Below are 22,341 nucleotides of genomic sequence, written 5' to 3'. Positions count from 1 at the left end.
TATGATGCTTAAAAGTTGTAAACTGTCATACACTAAATATGTTCATTGTTTTCTTAACATTTTAAAATCCAGTTGAAGGCATTTTTGAATTTAGTCAATTATTTGACTGAGAGCTCTCTGACAACTTGTAGACAATATAGAATAGCACTGGATTTGCAGCTAAAACGGACACCCGTTAGCTGTGTGACCTTGACGAAGCGATTAATCCTAGGCTTCAGTTCCCTCCTCTACAAACGGGGATGACACTGAACAGCCAGCACAGTTACGAGAGGGCTGTGAACTACACACACCAGCAGACAGTGCCTGGCACAGCGCATACAGCCAGCAGACTCTCGGATACCGGTGTTATTGTCCTCAGCAGGGAAGACTCTAAATCGTTGAACTATCCTGAGAAGTTTTCAGAATTTTATTTATGTGACAAATACACTAAGTAGATTAATGACAGTCCGTCAGGAAGGCAGCTGGCTAGATGAGCTGACCTCTGGGATCACCCGGATCTAGATTATCTGACAGGATTAAACCGGTCTTAACTTCAGTACTTTTAGTAATATTTAAGTCATGTCTTTGGTGGAAAAATACTGTCCTTCTTCAACGAACCTAAGGAATTATAACTATGTTAATTCCTTTCATTGGACTCCACACATTTGTTTCAGCAATCACTTTGGGAAAAGTTAAGTGAAGCAGATAAAACCAAAATCACAAGATATCTTGGAAAAATAGATGGCGTTCATCCAAAACGTCCTTCCTGGAACAAGCCGTGACAACTGGGTCCACTCCCGCCCCTCCCTGCCAAGCTCTATTTAAGGGTCTGTAAGCATTTGCACTATAAACCGCTCTCATCAGGATTTGTAATTTTACCTTCTAATCTGTTTTATAGTTTAAATATAAACATTCCAGTCAAACTTAAAAAAACCTATTGTTTTTTTTTTTAATTCAAAAACTTCCTGCAGTAAAAGTATAATAGTAAAAGAGGGGGTGGGGACAGAAACACCAGAAAAGCAAGGATGATTTTACACATGAAAAAAATGATCTGCCATGGCTTAATAAGCAAATTAAATGAGTGTTTACAAAACATATGCCATCAAAGATTATATAAATTCAGTGGTCACTGTGCCACCATCTGTAATAATTATAAACTGTGTAAGTATCCAAAAATAAATGCACAAATAAATTATGGCACAGCCATATTACAGGATATTATGTAGACATCACACAATGTTCCCAAGTAAATTATTTTTCTTTCCAAATAAATACCCATGATATAATAAGTGGAAAAACAAATGTCAAGGCTTTATGTACAATAACTTAATTGGGTTAAAATGCATATAATATTTATTAAAATAAAGCTGTAAGAGAAATAAGCCAAAATGTTCACAGTAATTACTACTTGGCAGGAAGATTTAAATGTTCCTTACAGTATTCCATGTTTTCAAACTTGTTGGCAATGAACTTGCATTACTTTGATATCAGAAAAGAGAGACTACAAGCCCTGGCTGGTATGGCTCAGTGGATTGAGCACCGGCCTGTGAACCAAAGGGTTGCCAGTCCGATTCCCCGTCAGGGCACGTGCCTGGATTGTGAGCCGGGTCCCCAGGTGGGGGCGCGTGAGAGGCAATTGCACATTGCTGTTTCTCTCCTTCTCTCCCTTCCTTCCCGTCTCTCTAAAAATAAATAAATAAAATCTTAAAAAAAAAAAAGAAAAGAGAGGTTTCAATCTGGCTTAGTTGGCAAAGAAATGTAAAAACAGTAATACAGAAAAAATAAAGTTTGACATATCTTCTCTACCTTACTATATCCTCTATGTTTCCCTTGCAAATCTCTTTAATCATCCAGTATTCTGACATTTGAAAATATTACTTATATTGTGGATTTATGAAGAACTCAATTCATAGAGTTTTTATTTATCAAGAGGAGTTGCCCCTGAAAGTGACCTTGTAGCTAACCACATATTGTCTCAAGACACGGAAAAAAAAAAAAACAAGTATCATCCACCCTAAGGGTACCTCTAGAGGACAAAACAGATTCGGGATATATCTGGTAAGGGTTCAGTAAAAAAAAAATTGGGGGGAAGCAAAAGATGTCCCATGAAAACTAGTTTGAATCCGAATATGTTTTAAATTACATTCAAAACTTGAAGCACTCCCAAAGATGCCTGCTCCAAATGAAATGATGACGTCAATTTAAATCCAACACAAATATTTAAAGAACTCAGAGTCCCGGGCTACGTCAGGGCTTCTCCAGCTCCTTCTGAAGCTGACACGCGTGCACACACAAAGTGCACACACAAGCACACACACAAATCACAGTGCCACTATGAGCATTCTTGGTCACAGATAACACTTCCAGTTGTTCTTTAAAGAAACTGGAATAAATCCTACTAGGAAAACAATTTTTACTGAAAAACATTTGTATGTCATCATGTATTAGCTCGCATTCGAAGTACTGCCACGTGCTCTTTTTAAATCTTGTCTTCTTACATCAGTGTTAGAAAATGAGGGCCCCTGGGGACACACTGTCAGGTCTAGTCCCCTCTAGTAGTCTGTGTCCTTTGAAGTAAGAACCATATTTTATTCATCTTCAGACTCCTAACAACTGTCCAATCTGGGAAACATCTGATACATACTTTACATTAAATGAATAAGAACTGATTCTCTATTTTAGTCTTTATTCCCCTCAAAGTTTGTCTCAAACACAAATGTGAGGCACCTCCTAACTTACTGGTCGCCAAATTGATGTACTTAGGAGCAACTGTTAAAGCAAAGATCTGAAGCGATAATAAGGATGGAGCAGACACAAAGCCACACCTAAACAACATCATTATACTGAGATATTAAAGAGAATCTGATAACAAAACAAAACAGGTTTTCACTCTCCAGGGGAGAAAACAGAAGAGAGTTACAAACTCTGTAAAAACTATTCTTCGATGATGCTCAAATTTCACAAGCAGGCAAGAGATGTTTCAATCATTTAATCTCTCAATCAATGGAAAACCAAGTTGGTTGAATCTGCACACTAGTTAGTGCCAAAGAAAAGTATCTTGGACTTTTAGTGATAAAATAAGGAGTTAATTCATAGAATCCTAAAAAGGGAAGAAAAAGAGTCTCAAATACAACCTAACAAGCAAATTATATTATGGCCACCATTAATTCTTTATCAGCATAAGCTTATCTACTTAGAATTGTACTCTTGATCTAAGGTACTAAAATTATCTTGGTGCAATTTTCCTGAAAAGGCCTCATATTAATTAATGCACAAAAAAGGCAACACTTTCATTCCACTGTCGATCACGCAGTAACAATCGCACACATCAAAGGGCTCAGAACAAGCTCTTCTCCCATTTCCTACCAGCAGATTAAATCAATACTGCTTGATCAAAAGTAGAAACTGTGCATCAAACAAAATTTTTTAAAAATTAAGAGAAAACACATATTTTTTCTTGGCACAAGTTTACTCTGATGCATTCTCACATAGTATTTTTATAATTCTCTGAAAACTAGGTTCCATTGCTAATTCTGTGTTCAGATTACCTTTCCACTGGTTACTCTGAGAGGAGCAAAATCCTAGATGCCTCCTCTTTGGCCTGACTTGGGTTGTGTGTCCATGAGGCTGCTGTAAGGACAGCAGAGCCACAAAGAGCCCAACTTAGGAGTTTCATTCCTGGGTTTAAATCTAAACCCCACCTGCCATCTTTTTGCCATCTTGGCCACAGCACTGTAACTGCGGAAAGAGTCTATATAGTGATGTGATGTGCTGCGCGCACGCACACACACACACACACACAATTTGCTTTTACTTATGAAAAAACAGGAATGATAAAGCCATCACCGATAGTTACCTACAGAGAGAATGAGGGTGCACTGTGGAGACATCAGGAATAAAATATAAAACTGCTCTGAAAACACCTTCTAGCAGCTTTTTCATTGGCACAAATAGTACAATTTAGGTACTTTTTTAAAAACCTGCAGCTCATTAAAACACATGAAGCTCTTTTAAACACACAAGTTCAGAAGAGTATTAACATACACATAGCCACTCACCAAAAAGAAGCATACCTCTTTAGTCACAACGGGCAACAACCAGGGCACCAATGCCTATGTACACCGGAAACAAACTGTCAGTGCAAATTAAAGAATTAGGCATTTACCTTCCTTTTCAGTATGAATTATATTTCAGAGTAATTAAGGAGATGTAGCTGATGAGGGGAAATGCTTTCTACACAAGACTTCCAAGAAATAAATGTGGAAGGAATGGAAGAATGAGAAAGTTCACAATTTTTTAACACCTAAAAGAATAACATAACTGAAAACATTCTCTGAAAAATGGATGGCAAATTTTCCATTGAGGACTTTGGGGTGTCCCAATCTGCTACCTCTTAGCATCACAAAGGTTGAGACAGCGGATGTTAAGTATTTCATGTATCTTTTGAATGAATGCCATGTGGAGTACACAGCACCATCACTGGTGCATTGTTGGGGGGAAAAATAAAACTGATCCTACTCAAGACTTTTATGTTAACTTCAAATTTACAAGAAATATGGGGGATAGTGGGCCAAGTTAAAAGATATGAACAAGAAGCAAAAGACAAATCTAGCTTATGGGACAGGATAACTGATTCAGTTGTCAGTGCCACTGAGAAAAATACAAAGGAGAAAAGACAGTGACAGAAAACAGACAAAAAACACTTGGTGTCATTGTTTTTTACAGAACAACAGGCAAAACTACCAGCAGTTTCAGAAGCTGACCCTTGGGCTGGAAGGAAGCATGAGGGAGACTTCCCGGGTGCTGAGAATGCTCTGTGTCTTGATCTCGGTGGTGGCTAGAGGGTGCGCACATCTGCAGAAATTCATCATGCTGTCCATTCAAGATCAAGGCATCTTAAAGGACTTTCCCATGTATAATAAGAGGCGTGCCTAGTGTCAGGTTTCCTTTAAGAGGGGTATGATTGGAAAAGGCAGGAGAGGGACCCAGAAGTGCTAGAAATGTTCTGTTTCTTGATCTATAAGCACAATTACCAATTAATTAAGCTGCAGACTTATGGCTATATTTATTTTCAATATGTATATTATTCTCCAATTTAAAAAAAAAGATAAAAGGAAGAAGTACTATTCTACATCAAACATGACATAGAAAGTTGTTTACTAGATTTTGTTTAAGCAAACCAACTGGTTTTTCAGAACCAGTGCAATTTTAATGCTGGATAATTCCTGTATTACATTAAGTGTAAGAAAGACCTTATATTTGTATAAGATAACATCCCTATTTATTAAAAATTTATAGGGGTGCAACAGTTGCCCCGTGTCATGGACCACTGCAGTCCATGCTCAGTTAGCTCAGGGGCCAGATAACAATCGCACAGGGATCTCCGTCAATGCCCTGAGCCAGCGAGTCTCCCAGTCTTGGCTAATGAGCTCTGTGTGTGCGATGGATCGCACACCTTCAACGCCATAGCAGTTTACAGTTCCGCCTTAGCCTTTACCGCCTGCCTGCACAGAGCTTCAAGGCTGGCCAGAGAAGAGAAATGAGGGCCTTTTCGGGCGTTTCCGGGGCATAACAACCCAGCCCTGCCTACGTGTGTGGCCTTCTATTAATAGATTCCCAGGAACATACCAAAGTTTTTCAATGCCCCCTGTGGACTTCTCGTTCTCCATTTTGTCCTTCTATACTATGTGGGCAACCCTTTCTGTGCCCCAGGTGGTATCTACCTCAGGCAGGGGTGATGTGAAACAACTGTCAGTGATGGTTTTTGACAGATGTGCTGGAGGTAGGGCTGTCTGCACTGAATAAGCTGTGTGCCAACTCAAATAAGGATTAGTCCTATGAATGGGGTGTTTTCAAAGGCTGACAGACATATCAAGTGGCAGCAACCCTTTAGGGACAAGGCTTTTGAGGGAGCTGGAAACCCATTATGCCCTTGTTAGCGGCCGTTAAGCTGCTGGTTGTCTCGGCTGCCACGGTCACAAGGTGTTGGTTTTCAAAGCTGCTGCGGAGCGATGGGGAAGGGTATAGGAAACAGGCAGGCTAAAACACCACAAAGCTGATGTTATTGTTCTAATGGAGATTCATCCTGTTTCTTGAATAAATGTCCCTCTTGTGTTTAAAAGCCTTTGGTTGATTTCCAAAATCTAAAAGAGTTGATTCAAAAATTTTTCTCTGGCGCATTCATGGCTTTTTAGAGGATGAGGCTTTTGGAGGTCTCTGCTCTACCATCAGAAATGCTTCTCTTCATAGTCATCCACTGAAGATTAGATGAGGGCTTTTCCTATTGGATTTCTCAGTTCTACCAGCTGCCGTGTCTGCCAAGCACCATTGCTTAAAGCATGATACTCAGGGAAGTCAAACGTCCTTTATGGACACTATGCTCTGACCACAAACTTCACTGATAACCCCACATGTTATCAGGTCACTGATTCCAACGATCAGTTCAGCACAAAGTCATCCTTCCTATTGAAAAAACAATGCAGTACAACATGCCCTACTGACCACATAAGCTATGGCAGCAGTTTCTGTTCAGGTTTAATCTTCATATCCTAATGCTTTGCCACCTTGGCTGTCAACAAGTGGTAAATCAGTATAGAAAAATTAAGTAAAATAAATGTCCATACAAAATTCTCTCTGAAAATGAATCAATAATGGAATGTTCAAGGTGGTCACTGGTTCTCATATGCAAGGGATTATAAAGAGGCAGGTTCCAGTGCACAAACAGGCAGGAAATGCTCCTTACATCATAATAAATGAAAACACAGAACTTCTGAGAAGTCAGGAAGCAGACACTAACCTACCAGGAGGGTGAGAGTTTCCCAGGAACTAGCCCTAGCGGACGGTGAGAGGCTTGTTGGGAAGGCAGCACCCTCGTGCAGAGGCTCTGTGTGGACCACGGTTTGGAAGCTCGGTGTGATGTAAACAAGCGAGCTTCCCTAGACTGCCAGCAGTGAACTACCCAACGCAGGGCGTGGCTGACAGTAGTTCTTCAACTACTTAAAACCGAAATAAAATTAAACACAATACCAAATAAGACAAAATAATGAAGTCCCTTAAAAGTTAGCATTAAAAAGAGGTAGGTGGATGAATATTCCCTTTTATGATTAGGAGCAACCTTGCTGTATAACTTTAAAGAAGCCCTTCTTAACCTCAAGTCCTTAGATCCTTAAAGGCAGAGTTCTGAGGATGCCAAAATTGAATGGCAGGCAGAATCGTTTGTAGATATATAGATTTTTTCCTTTTGTGAAGAGGTCCCATGGCATTCATCACATTCTCCAATGATTAACTGATTATATGTGCCAAAAGAGTAAAGACATCACAAACTGCAGAGCAGTTACTCCCAGCAGCGTAGTAAAAGGATGATACAGCACGGATCAAGTGAGACTTACTCGGGGAGTACTAAGATGGCATAACATACAAAATTCAATCAGTGTAACACACCACAGTAATAGTATGAAGGGGCACCAAACCGCATGATCATTTCAATCGATGCAGAAAAAATAAACACTGGAAACAATCCAACACCCTTATGATAAAAATACTTAACCAAGTAGGAGTAGAGGAGCACTGATAAGAAACCCTCAGCTAACACGGTGAAACACTGAACGCCTTCTCCCTAAGGTCAGGAACGAGCCAGGGATACGGTTATTCAAATAGGACAAAAAGGTATCTACTATAAAATAATTTCCACACAACTATTTCAAGTCCAGTTAGAGACTAGAGATATTTTCAAATTTTGAAAATCAATGTAGGCAGGAGAAAGTTGGTGAAACCCCGAAAGAGTAGAGTGAGAGTCTGTACAAGGTGGCAGGGACTGTGTCCTCTCCCCGGCAGTGACAGATGCTCCGCTTGGCCGTCGTCATTTATGGGTGACATGGCTCTAACAAGGTGCCCACCGCCACTGACTCAAACGGGACCAGCACTTCCACCTGCTTCACAGTGATGGTTCTCAACCAGGGCAGCTGGCGCGATCACGCTGCACTTTAAAAGTTTAATTCACTTCGATATTAATTAAAAATTAGATTGGAAATGGTAGCAGGACTACAAATAGTTCTTACTTTACTCCATTCCCTGTGTTTGCCAAGTTTTCCACTGAGCTTATCTTCATCAGGGATAAAACTGTTTTCTTTTATAAAACTGATGATTCTCATGGCAGTATGGAGGATGAAATGCAGCAGGAAGAGACTGGTAGCAGGAATGGCAGAAATGTGCCCCCAAATAAGGGGACAGGTGACAAGAATCTAAATAAAAGCAGGGGTGGGGGTGGGGTTAGAAATAGGTAAGTTGAAAAGGTGAACTGACCCGGGCCAACTGGATGAAAGTTAAAAAAAAATTTAAAATACATCTCCAATTTCTGAGTTGGGGAGCTGCCACCAGCAACGTTAGAGAAGAGAAGGGGTGGGCTGGTTATGGGAAAGAGGGTGTGAGCAAATTCCATTCGTGCTACGATGAGTTTCAGGAGTCTAGCCCCCACCCAGGAAAATATGTCTAATCAGCACTGGAAACACAATAATGGCACTCAGAAGCAGAAAGATTGGAGACTGAAGTGTAGGAGTGTTAGCTGGAGCCGTAGGGATGGATGCAATTGCTCAGGGTGCCAAGAACAAAATGAGAAGAAAATGGCCCAGAATAAAAGCCTGGGAAACACCAGCATTTAAGGTGAAAGAAGAGACAGTAAAGGACAAAATAGAAAGAAAGGTGGAGAAGTAACTAAAAGAGAAAGGTCTTATGTAAGCCAAAAGAATACACATTTTCCAGAAGGAAAATATGAAAACATCATCAAATCCTGCAAAGATTAAAGAATGAAGCCTGAAAAGTGTCTGGTGCATTTGGCAATAATGAGGTCCCCAGTGACCTCGGTAGGGGCAGAAAGTCAAATCTTGGAAGCTAGACTGATGTGAGTTGAGGAGTAAAATGAGGGGTGAATATTACAACCAATAAAATGAAATCAATAGCCTCATACAATATAGACACCATTTATTTTTAATTTTTAATAAGTGAAAATGGAAACTATATTCTTTTTTACTCCAAGGCAAACTGGTTCAGCAGTTTTGCTTTGTACAGTGAGTAAATACATTCTCTCTGTTCAACTCTGTTTCCATCACTCATTGCTTGTGGGACTTGAAACAAATGATTTCACACCACTGTGCTCCACAGTCTTCATCCGTAAAAAAGGGAATGGGAATTGTACAACCTCCGCAGACTCGTTGAGAGTTAGGTGAGGTAATGCATGCAAAACAACTAGCTAAGTATCTGCCCCTCAAGGTTCACCTGTTATGTTTCCTAATTCTTTCATTTGTATAAAAACCAAAAAGCAATGAAATCTGGATACCCCCAATTGAAGGTCTGATATTTAAAATAGCAATCTCATTCTGGACTGCTCATTAAGTTTATTTATTCACGTGACAGGGAACACTCACTGAGCATCCTTCATGGGCCAGAACTGTGTTGGATCTTGGGGACACAGGAAGGATTAAGGTTTGTTCCCAGCTCACAAAGGCAGAGGAAGCAATGGCTACATTTTTTAAAAAAATTACAATGTATCACGTAAAATAATGCAGTTATTATAAGGGTTACTTCTGAGGGTTGTGGACAAGAAGAGAATGCAAATGTCTAAGTATTCACCCAATGAAATGATCAAAACAACACCTGTAATACCCCTCCCTAGTACCTTTTAGGCCTTCATTTCAATAGCCTAAGTTAATTTTAAAAAACCAAAATGCTAAGCTGCCAGTTGATTAACTTCTTTTATTTTATTGTTGTTCTATTACAGTTGCCCCAATTTATCCCCCAAGCTCTCCCCTGCTCCACCCACCACCTCACCCCCACTCCCACAGTCAATCCCCACCCTGTTGTCCATGTCCATGGGTCCTTTATACACATTCCTTGATTTGACCCTTCCCCTTCTTCCCCCGTTATCCCCCTCCCCCCTCCCCTCTGGTCCCTGTCAGTCTGTTCCTTGTTTCCATGTCTCTGGTTCTATTTTGCTCATTTGTTTTGTTCATTAGGTTCCACTTATAGGTGAAATCATATGGTATTTGTCCCTCACTGCCTGGCTTATTTCACTTAACATAATGTTCTCTAGTTCCATCCATGCTGTCATGAAGGGTGGGAGTTCCTTCCTTCTTTCTGCTGCATAGTATTCTATTATGTAAATGTGCCACAGTTTTTTGATCCACTAATTTAATGATGGGCACTTAGGCTGCTTCCAGCACTTGGCTATTGTAAATAACACTGCTATGAACACAGAGGTGCATAGGTTTCTTTGAATTAGTGTTTCAGGATTCTTAGGGTATATTCCTAGCAGTGGGATCACTGGATCAAATGGCAGTTCCATCTTTAGTTTTCTGAGAAAATTCCATACTGTCTTCCACAGTGGCTGCACCAGTCTGCATTTATACCAAGAGTGCACTAGGGTTCCCTTTTCTCCACAACCTAGCCAGCACTTGTTATTTGTTGATTTTTTAATGATGGTCATTCTAACTGGTGTGAGGTGGTATCTCATTGTGGTTTTATTCTGCATGTCTCTGACGGCTAGTGATGCTGAGCATTTTTTCTTATGTCTCTGGGCCCTCTGTATGTCCTCCTGGGAGAAGTGTGTTCAGGTCCTTTGCCCATTTTTTAATTGGATTATTTATTTGTCTTGCTGGTATTGAGTCATGAGTTCTTTATATATTTTAGAGATCAAACCTTTGTCCAAGGTACTATTGGCAAATATGTTTTCCCATAAAATTGGTTCTCTTTTCATTTTGATGGTGTTTTCTTTAGCCATGCACAAGTTTTTTAATTTGATGTAGTCCCATTTGTTTATTTTTTCTTTATTCCCCTTGCCCATTGCCCTATATCAGGAAAAATATTGCTGCATGGAATATCTGAAACTAAGACTTTTATGGTGTCACAACTTATATTTAAGTCTTTTATCCATCTTGAGTTTATTCTGGTGCATGGTATAAGTTGGTGGTCTAGTTTCATTGTTTTAACATGTATCTGTCCAGATCTCCCAACACCATTTGTTGAAGAGGCTATTTTTACCCCATTTTATTCTTCTGCCCTCTTTGTCAAATATTAGTTGACCATAAAAAAATATGGAATGCTTCACAAATTTGTGCCTCATCCTTGTGCAGGGGCCATGCTAATAATCTGTTTCATCCAATGTTAGCATCTGTGCTACCAAACCAAGCACTAATTTCCTTTGATGCCTTATAAATCACTTGTTCTAATAAATACCTATATTTAATCTATTTTATTCTACTCTGTATTTCTTAATAACTTTATGACATTAACAACAAATCTCCAGAGTTGAATGTATTCTTTTCCATATCCCATATGAAATAAATCACAACGTAATCTCATTATGAAAAAAAGCCTTCTCAGCCTTACAAACAATAGCTCATTTATTTGATCAGAGTATAAAAGCTATAGTTATTTAATAAAAAGTATTCAATAAACCACTGAAATGGGAATATTAAAGCAAATCTATTAATAAGACTTCAGCAGAGGGAAATTAATGTTTCATCCTACCTAATGCCTTCCTAAGATTCTGCATCCTTGGTCATCCCTGTCCACCAGTAACCCTGCAATCTGATAACCTAACCTTTGTGAGCAGAGTGATAAAACACCACTCTGCTCACAAAGGCAGATCTATAAAGACCTAGATTGCAGGTATTAGACCATTTTTGTGACCTGGGACTAGTTCTTCAAATTCTCTAGAACTTCAGTGAAGGAAGACGGAAAATACTTTGTTCAGCCTAGTCACACTGTTAAAGAAAACATACAAGGGAAGCTTCTGGTTAAGATGGCAGAGTAGGTAAACGCAGTACTGGCCTCCTCCCACAACCACATCAAAACTACAGAACAAATCTACTCTGCAGAACAAGCATCATTCAGAACCACCTGACATCTAGCTGAACAGACAAGTCCTATAACTAAGAATATAAGGAAAAAGCCACGTCAAGACTGGTAGGAGGGGTGAAGATGTGGAACAAGCTGATCCCACACCTACCTGTGGCAGTTAAACAAACAGGAGGGATATCTCAGCTGTGGAGGTCCCACCTGAGGAGAAAGGAGTCCCAATCTCACAGCAGGTCCCCAGCCCAGGGTTCCAGTGCTGGGAAGGTAAGTCCCCCTGACTTCTGGCTGTGAAAACCAGCAGGGATTTTGGCTGAGTGAGACAAGGCCTTCTGGAATCCAAGGTATATCTCTTAAAGAACCCATGTAAACTTACTTGAACTCACTCACTCTGAGCTCCAATGCTGGGCAGCAGCTTGAAAGGTTCCAGGGACACGAGGAGGGACTGAACAATCTGGCTTTGGAGCAAGGGTTGGAGGGGCATCTTTCACCCAGGCAGAAATGCTGGCAGAGGCCACTAGTCCTTTTCTGAGCCCTCCCCTGACAGAGCAGGCAGATGGGCACTACATCTGAGTCTCCATCAACCTAGCTAACACTGTCCTTGCCCCCACACCCCCACCTCTATCATTCCCTGAGACCCCACCCATCCAACTTGCAGGGCCACCTAAGCTATTTCCAGTGACTTTTCCACACAAGAGGCCTCTCTTGGCTCATGCTGAAGACTTTCCTAAAATCTCTCAAAGTTTCAGACCTTGGCATGCCCTATACCTCTTGCTATGTGGCCCCAGGCCCAGCACTAGCAGTAACTGGCCTCAGTTCTGAGCTTGGCCTCTCTCGGGTACCTCAAGTCCAGCACATGTAGCAGCCATCTGCAGATTGCTCTGTAGCTCATGCCAAGTGGCCTTGGGCAGGGCACAGTAGCAGTTGATTTTGGCTTGAACTTCCCAGGAGGCCCAAGAACCAGCACTCCTTGTGGACAGCATCAGACCACAACTGAGCACGACCGAGCCACCTCCCTAAGCAGCACACTCAAGAAATGGACTCATCGGGCACCAGAGACCCCCTGAAGTGAGTCCTGCTCTGTGGGGTTGACCCCTACACATCAGCTCCTCCACTGTGGTGGTCACAGCCAGTCCTCAAAAGTGATCAACCTGGGAGTAAATACCTCCTGCTGACAAACCTGCAGCAATCAGGGCACAACTACAACAGGAGGGTGTGCACAGCCCACCCAAGGGTGCACCTGAAGGGCCCAGCTCAGGTGACTAGAAGGCTGTGCCACTGGACCCTCCAGGACACCTACTATGCTAGGCCACTCTACCAAGACTGGTAGACATAGCAGCTCTACCGAATACACAGAAACACACACAGGGAGGCTACAAAATGAGGAAACAAAGAAAGATGGCCCAAATGAAATGAAAGAACAAAACTCCAGAAAAAGAACTAAATAAAATGGAGACACACAATCTACCAGAAGCAGAGTTCATAACACTGGTTATAAAGATACCTGAAGAACTTAGAAGGGTACATGAATTTATCAAGAATGTCAACAAATAAATAGGCAACACACAAAAAAAAACAATCAGAAAGGAAGACTATTATCAATAATAATTGCAATGAAGAATACACTACAGGGAATCAACAGTAGAGTAGTTAAAGCAGAAAATCAAGTCAGCGATTTGGTAGACAAGGTAGCAGAAAACACCCAATCAGAAAACAAACAAAATTCTAATTAACAATGCTCACTCACTGTGACTGAAGGAACCATAATGAGACTGTAACATTGACTACTAACAGCAGAGGTTTTCTGAGTTTACACAGAAATCATGCGTGATTCTGGGTGATGACTCAGCTCTTTTCCGTTTTCTCTATTAAAAATTCTGTGAAACCTCTGGTTTTGGCCCTTACCTAGTACAAACATATCATTTACGAAGTAACCCTACCTTTTATCTTTTCTCATTGGGTCAGACAAAGCAGCATTACTTGGTGACAATAATATAAGCACAAATGCTATAAATTAATGATCCAAATGAGTCAGAATATGCTTAACTACTTTGGGTGGTTTGTCCCCTGCTAAAACAAAAACATGAAATGTAAAACTTCTTGTAAAAAATACACCCCTGAGAACATGCTTACATGTCCCCAGTGTTCAGGATCTTGTGGTTGCTTTTCAGCCTAAAGTTAATATGCAGAGGAAAGAGACCACTTGAGGTGTGTGTGGTGTATGATGTAAGTAAAAGAATACCACGCCAAATTAGAGGACGTGTCCCCTTGCTATGACCTTGAGAATACCACTGAGCAATGTCCTTATCTCACTGAAGAGTAACAGTAGTAGATAATTTTTAATCAAATTCAAAGCCCTCAATGCCTTAATTAAACTAAATAGGTCTTATAAGTACTGGATGTTAAGAAACATTTCTTAAAATACAATTTTGTTATTCCAATTGTATAAAAATGTCATTTTCTAAAGACTGACTTTTTTTGCTTTTTCATGACTTTCTTTCGGTGTATGGATTTATACACATATTATCTTTCATGGACTCTTACTGTTTTATAAAATATATTAAGCTAATCCTAACAGCAACCCCATGGCTTAGATGCTATTATTATCATTGCTCTGTGATAGATGGTAAAACTGAGGCACAGAAGGGCTATGTAACATGCCCACAGGCACACAGCTGATTAGTGGCAGAACCAGGACTCGATGCAGGTATCTTGCCTCTGAGTCCCTGAGCTTACTCACTGGGGTAACCACTTCCTAAGTTATGTAAATACCCAGTCCCTATGTTGTACACCCGAAACTAACATAATATTGTATGTCAACTGTAATTGAAAAATAACAAATAATTTAAAGAAAACACTTTTTCAGTTTAAAAAAATAAAATGTTAAACAATGTTTCAATTTTTAAAAAATATGTACATGAATTTACCACACTACGATAACCTTGTATTTCCTTGTGGGCTTTCAACATATGCCTATTAGCTTCTTCCTTAATGTGTTTACAGCATTTAATCATGTGTATGGTTTTCAAAGTATAAGATTGGAAATCCATAAACATGAAATAAGGGGTGGATTTTTCTAGGTACCAAAACCAAAATACAGTGGCAGTTTTGCAGAAGAAAAAAGTTTAGAGTTCCTGGATGCTACTGACCTACTGCTCAGTCAGATACAAGAGTCACAGTCCGCAGAGCCACCTTTTGATTACTGCGTAAGTTAACTTCTGTAGGCAGGAGGGCTGGCACCGGGGGCGCGGCCACTGCCACCACAAGGAGCATCCCTGTGATGTGACAAACTAACAGAGGTAGAAACCTCTCTGCAGGACAGCCTCGACAGACAACAGAAAAGTAGCAGTTCTGGAATCTGAAGCATGGATTGGTACATTATAAACTGTGACTGCAGTGCAATCTGTCGCAGATTAGTCCCTTTATGGACCATTCAGGACAAATTTTTCACACATCTGATTTCTCCTTCCATGTGGCACAGCAACCTCATGCCAGTAATTGAAGAATATTCAATGCATGAAATTAACTGTCATATTACAAAATTGTCTGTCGCCAGTAAGTGCATGTGCTACCAAGAAGCCTTACAGAGAGATATTTCCTTAGGAGTGAAGACTTTTCTAAAATGCATTTGGAGAAACCTTAGTACTTGGAGAAGTTACGTACTAGTAAAGAGGGCTCCTTGTCAAATCAGAGTAGAATGCTGTGGACCCTAAACCCCACCCTTTAGAGGGTCACAACACTCATTAGCAAATGTAAAAGGTTCCAGGAGCCTTCTGACTTCTATGGTGTCCCAAACCAATTTGACCAGAGAGCCTTTATCACATAACACCTGCAAACAGCTTGAACAATGTACTTTGAAAGACAGTGACTTGGTGAAATCCCCACCATTCTAAACTTTCCTCCTGGGTCAGCAAGAGCTTTGATCTTATCAGGCCCCTAGAATTGGTCAGAATCATCAAGGCAGACTATAAGAAATGTAACCTAGTGTACTGTTGGTGGGAATGCACATTGGTGCTGCCACTGTGGCAAACACTATGCAATTATGGCAAAAAAAATTAAAGTGGAACTGCCTATGACCCAGCAATTCCAATCCTGGGAATATATCCAAAGAAACCCAAAACATTAATCAGAAGGAATATATGCACCCCTGTGCTCATTGCAGCAGTATTTACAATAGTGAAGGTTTGGAAACAGCCCAAATGTCTATCAGTAGATGAGTAGATAAAAAAAAAAACAAACCTATGGTACATTTACACAGTGGAATACTACTTGGCCATAAAAAAGAAGGAATTCCTACCCTTTGCAACAGCATGGATGGATCTGGAGAACATTATGCTAAGTGGAATAAGCCAGTCAGAGAAAAGACAAGTATCATCTGATTTTATTTACATTGGAATCTAATGAGCAAAATAAGCTAACAAGCAAAATAGAAAAATAAAAGAAATTTAACTTTGAAGGAGGCCTAATTCTTACATGCTCTGGCCCTCTAGGAAAACTACGTAGGAAGCCAAGTTATCATCATAAGTTTGCTTGGTAGCGAGAGTTCCAAAGCAGGGGGCAACTTCAGATGTTTACAGATCTCTGGCTAATCCCACATCACACACACATTTCTGGCCCTCAGGACCACGCAGACCTCATCCCTGGGCCAGCACATCCTCTCCCTGGACAGGGATCACATGGACGCAGACAAGGGCCACACTGTTTACTCTAAGTTTCTACGGCTATCCAAGGCCCCTTCTGATTGATTTTTTTTTATAACTTGTTGGAATATTTCAAAACCTTGGGTCTGTCACAGCCTGGGCTTAGAATAATAATAGCTATTAATTCAGTATTTCCTTGATGTTAGTCAGGTATTGTATGAGGTATTTTCCATTCATTAGCTCTTCTAATTTTCTCTACAACTCCATGAGGAAGACCCCATTACAATATTCATTATATTCAAGGGGTACCTGAGGCTCAAGGAAACTAAAATTTAAATCTGGGCCACCCATTCTTGGAACTGTACACACTCTTCGCCAACTGCTTTAGTCATTCAAAGACGAGAACCTTGCAAGTTCTTTAAGGCTACATGGCACAGTCAATATGTCAACTTTTCAGTTTAATTCTCAGGGGGAATTATTTTTACATTCGTGCAAGCACTCCTTGTACGCGCCAAATCACATACGACTTCACAGCAGTCACTGGATCACTTCTCCAACTGGGTGACAGAAGTCGCTGCATGAAATACCAAACACACTAGAAATGACCCTGAGGTTACTAATCTTTTCTGTGCCTTGATTTTCTCATCTGCAGAACAGAAATTACTCTTCCATCAATTCGTAACATGACAGGGAAAGTGCCGTGAGTGTGCTTTCAGCCTCCTGGGGGAAATAATGCCATTTATAACCTTGTTTCTTATTTGAAAAACATACTTAATGCCTGTTGTGGCCAATGCATTCACCATTCTGGAAACAAATACACATTTTTACAAAACCTGTCACCGTAGGAAACAAGATACTTGAAGATAAGTAGATTAAGACTTCACACAGGGTAAACATGTATTTTTTATTTGTGATGAATGAGCTATTTCGACCAGAGGATTTTCTGATTTGAACTTCGCAAATTATTTTACTTTCTGGATTCAGTTTCTTAAATCAATAAAATAGATTATATTAAGATTGGTAATAGAATAAAATAAAATTGAACAATATTGCTCTCCATCTCCTACCCATGCCAAACACCACCAGGTGATCACACAACTCTTTCCAGAGGAAAGCCTCAATCTTACTGAACACAGTACTCCATGCAGCATCTACTGCTCAGCTCAGCTGAGACCTATGTTCTCTGCCAGGAATCTGTATTTCCTAAGTATCCTTCTAATTCTTTGCTTTTAAGTTTTATGCTCATGAATTAAAATACTATGCACAAAAGCTTAAAGAAATGTGATATACAAAAGAAAATTATTTTTTATAGTAAATGTTCAAGTCAAGAACTTAGGAGAGATGTATTTGTCAGTGTTTTGTCAGCAATGTACCACAACATATTCCATCTTCTAAAACAACAAAATGATGTTTATAAATCACAGAAGTGATTTATAATAAGAGGTAATGGAAAAGCATGAATCATTTCCCTTAAAATATAAAATACAAAAATATTGAATGCCACCACCATGATTCACAAATATTGCTGGAAAACACTGTAGAAATACAATGGAATAGAAATCAACACTGAAGTAAATAACAAGAAAGAAAGAGAAAGAAAACTAATATTACTCTTTGCACATGAAACTTTTATATACCTAGAAAAATATGCCAGAAAAGAATATTAGATAATAACAGTGAAAATAGAGCAGAATTTGTATTCTATTTTCTCATTCCATGGTACAAGATAAATCAAATCGATAAAGGGAAATTAAATTCTATTGTATCTTGACTTTGAGAATAACATATTTCCTCCATCTTTTGGCTTGAACTTGGGGTTGGTGGTGTAATTTCAGCAAGAAAATAAACAACACCACTCTAGTCTACCACAGAGTTCAGACATCCAAGTAGCTACAGGAGCCAGAGAAATGGATGATTCACCCAATAGCCTTGCTCGGATGGTCAGCTGACTTCCCCGAAGCAGACCTAGAGTTAAACTAAGGTTTGTATGATTCTAAAACACATTACGCTACAATGCTTTTCTGAAAGAAAGAAAAATTAACTTACAAATACTATTTTTTAATGTTTGCCATTCAAAAGAGAAAACAGTCTTTTGAAAAAGTATTAGAAAAAATATATATCCACAGTGAAGAGAATGAAGTTGGATCTTTACCTTACACCATATACAAAAATTAACTCAGAAAGGATCAAGATGTCAATAAAAGAGCTAAAACTATAAACATTTTTAGGAGAAACTCAGGGCAAACTTTTATGACATTGAATTTGGCAATAATTCCTTTGATATAACACCAAAAACAAAGGCAACAGAAGAAAAAATAGATAAGCTGGATTTCATCAAAACTAAAAACTTTTATGCATTTAAGGACACTATTAACAGAGTGAGAAAACTGAGAATGGAAGAAAATATTTGCAAATCATATATTTGTAAAGGAATTGATATCCAGATGATATAAAGAACTCTTACAACTCAGCATCAAAAAGACAACCTGGGTAAAAACGGACAAAGGACCTGAACAGACATTTTTCTATCAAAGATACACAAACAGGCAATAAGCAAATGAAAAGATGCATAACATCACCAATCACTGGGGAAATGCCAATCAAATGCCACAGTGAGACACCACTTCACACTCATTATAATGATTATTATAAATTTTTTTAATAAATATGTGTGGATGGGGAGATACTAGAAATATTGTGCATTGCTGGTGAGAATGAAAATTAATACAGCTATTGTGGAGGATGATATGACATTTCCTCCAAAAATTAAACATCAAATTACCACACGATTCTGCAATTTCACTTCTGGCTGGGTATGTACCCAAAGAACTAAAAGGGGGTTAGAACAGACACTTGTACACCCGTGTCCACAGCAGCTTCATTCACAGCAGCAGGGGACCCAGTGTCCACCGATGGGGGACGGATGAGCAAAATGTGGTCTATGCCTACAATGGACTACTGCTCACCCTTAAAAGGGAAGAAAATTATGACACGTGCTATACATAGATGAACCCTGAGGAAAAGTTTGTAAGAGTCCACTTACCTGACTACCTAAAATAGTCAAATTCATAGAGACAGAAAGCAGAATGGTTAGTTGCCAAGGGTTAGGGGTTAGGAGGAGGAGAGAATGAGGAGGGGAAGTTCGCATGTCTAAATGCATTAAAAAAGTGTGCGTGTGTGTGTGTGTGTGTGTATAATGTGTGTGTATACACACACATTACACACACACATAAAAGCAATAGCATAAAATGAGAAGTTTATAACTCATACCACAAAGATAGTTTTTAGATAAACACATATGGTAAATTCCCAGGGTCTCTTTACCTAGTGATAAAAGAATATATACACAGAACCAAAATGAGTAAATTATCACAGAGAGAAGAGTTCAGAAAGGTCATTTTTAAAGATTCACTGAATATCTAAAAAAGGAGATAAAAATAAATATGTAAAAACAGGCATTCCTATATACCTCTGGTTATATAAGATTGTCTCAGTCTTCTAAAGGATAATTTTTAAATGTTCAACATAAGCTAAATAAGTACCCCTATTATTTCTCCTACTGGAGAAGTATGCCGCAAATGAATGCCCTCAGACACCTAGAACCTTGCCCAGAGGCATTCCCTGCATGGGGGTGACCCTGCAGCAATGTTTACAGAGGCAAGGAAGGGAACAAGAAGGAGTGAGAAGCTCTGGTTGGGACTGTGGCAACATCCCTGCTGGTCCCAGCAAATTGCTGTTTTGCGATACAATAGGCCCAGGTTCGCATAAGTTCCAATTCAAAGCACAAGACACAAAAATTGCCTTTGTGAAGTCATCTACATATGGAAGAATGGGAGCTGTTTATATAGTTTGGCATGACAGAGGAAAGATACAAAATATGAAAAGATCCATAGCTGCATAGTTACATATGATTATGTGAAGAACAGGTGGTGTGGAGAGTAAATGACATGGAAGAGAGAGAGATTATAGTTTGGACCGAAACCCAGAGCTGATTTCATAGAAATTCATAGGGGACTGGATTAGAGCTTAAAGAATGGGTGGGATTGCACTGGTTGGACAAGAAGGCATTTTAGGGACATTTCTTCTTTTCCTTTCTCAGATCCACCAGCTGTTTCTGTCGTAACTCCAACATCCCCTATACCAGACCCTAAAACTCTCAATTTATTGAAACCTATAACAAGATCTTTTGCTTTCACAAAGCCCTATAGTAATGACATAATAGGTCCCCCAGCTGACGTTGTTAGACGTGTTTATTTAAAACTATCCCATTGTGATAGAGGTCTCCGTTTCTCCATTTCTCCGCATGCATTACCAAGAAATCCCCCCACCCCTCCACTGATTTGGCCACGTTGTCTTGTCTTCAAAACCCCTGACCATTCACCTTCCCCATCACAGTCTGAGTCCTTCCCATGCAGCCAAGATTATTTCCAGGCCACGGGTCCTCTCTCGTGCCTCATGTGGGCACACGCTGGCTCCCCAGGCTGCTTTATCCTCTTCTCTCCCTGCGGCCCACTCCTGCTCCCCCCCCCCCAACGCTTCCTTCCCTCCCCTTTGCTGGCCCCAAACCACCAGCCTTCTTGAAAACTCCACCTCCTGCTGATGTGTCTCTGCAGTGAGAGTAAAGAGTTCATGGTATTCTACAGATGCGGGCACCCGCTAACTCTGAAGAGAACTGAATTTTAAAAATAGAGATAGAAGTATGCCTTCCAAACCAACGTATGTTTACAATCGAATGTTATCACATGATTTGCTTCAAGTAGTGACTATGTTTTGGCTAAAAAAAAAATCCATTCTTAATGTCAAAATGACAACTGCATACAGGCCTCGACAGTTCTTGAGCTCCTCTCGGGCAAGGGTCCTCACGCCTAGGAGAACGCTGTGTCCTGGGGTCCCTGGTCACACTGTGAGCACGCAGCAGATTTTTTGGAGGCTAATTTATTTCAGAGATTTGAAGAAGGGGAAGCATCAAGATACATTAAGTAATTTAATTAGTAATTTTTAAAAAAGCATTTCTCTATGCAAGGATATGTCCATTACACAGAGGTCAAGGTAAAATAATTCCATCCTGATAGCAGGCTACCGTGGGCTACACGTCCAGGGACCTGTGCAGTAAGAATACTCTGGTGCACAATTCTGGGAAGAACAATTTCAGGTTTACACAAAACTGAGAATGAAGATGCATCTCAAGATCAGGCTCTTTCTCCAAGTCAAACACGGTGCTATGCTCTCCACAAACTTTATTCCTTCCTCTCTACAGTGCACAGGGTTATGGTGCCCATCTGACAGACAAGAAAACTGTAGCCCTGGCAGGTGTGGCTCAGTGGTTTGAGCACCGGCCTGTGAACCAAAGGGTCACTGGTTCAATTCCCAGTCAGGGCACATGCCTGGGTTGCAGGCCAGGCCCCCAGTGGTGGGCATGTGAGAGGCAACCATATATTGATGTTTCTTCCCTCTTCCTTCCCCCTTCTTTCCCCTCTCTCTAAAAATAAATACATAACATCTTTAAAAAACTGCAAATTTACATAATCTGCCCAAGTTGAAGCCACTAGTAGATGACAAAGGTGGGATCAAACCCACTCAGACTCCCAGGTGAGTCTGACAGAGGCTTGCACTTTTAGGCCCAACTAGTATTCAAGAGAATACTTTAACTATGAGCACATCTTGGAAAAAATAGTTCAATAGCCTTTCACTGCCGTGTCTACTAACACTTTCTAGGCAAGAGAATAATGATTCTAGATGCTGCCAACTTTTCAGCACAAGGAGGGTCCTCCGATTTAAACAAACTCCAGGAGAAGGTTCTAGATAACCAACAATCATATTTGCATTATAACAGTAATTAATAATTGGGAATCCACTAGAATAATAAAACATGCTA

General features: G+C 40.0%; 1 protein-coding gene and 1 non-coding gene across 4 annotated transcripts in view; both read right to left on the bottom strand.

The window, feature by feature from the left end:
* The window catches only part of HECW2 (HECT, C2 and WW domain containing E3 ubiquitin protein ligase 2), a 348,558-nt gene that overhangs the window by 165,724 nt on the left and 160,493 nt on the right, over positions 1-22,341 (bottom strand). The gene's annotated exons all lie outside the window — the stretch shown is intronic.
* On the bottom strand, positions 11,058-11,161 carry LOC123814418. The gene has a single exon (XR_006784909.1). It is a non-coding gene; the product is annotated as a U6 spliceosomal RNA (small nuclear RNA).

This window comes from Phyllostomus hastatus, unplaced genomic scaffold (assembly GCF_019186645.2).
Source record: "Phyllostomus hastatus isolate PE091 unplaced genomic scaffold, TTU_PhHast_1.1 phas_contig_1, whole genome shotgun sequence".
NCBI lineage: Eukaryota > Metazoa > Chordata > Mammalia > Chiroptera > Phyllostomidae > Phyllostomus > Phyllostomus hastatus.
This window is presented reverse-complemented; position numbering and strand designations above follow the sequence as displayed.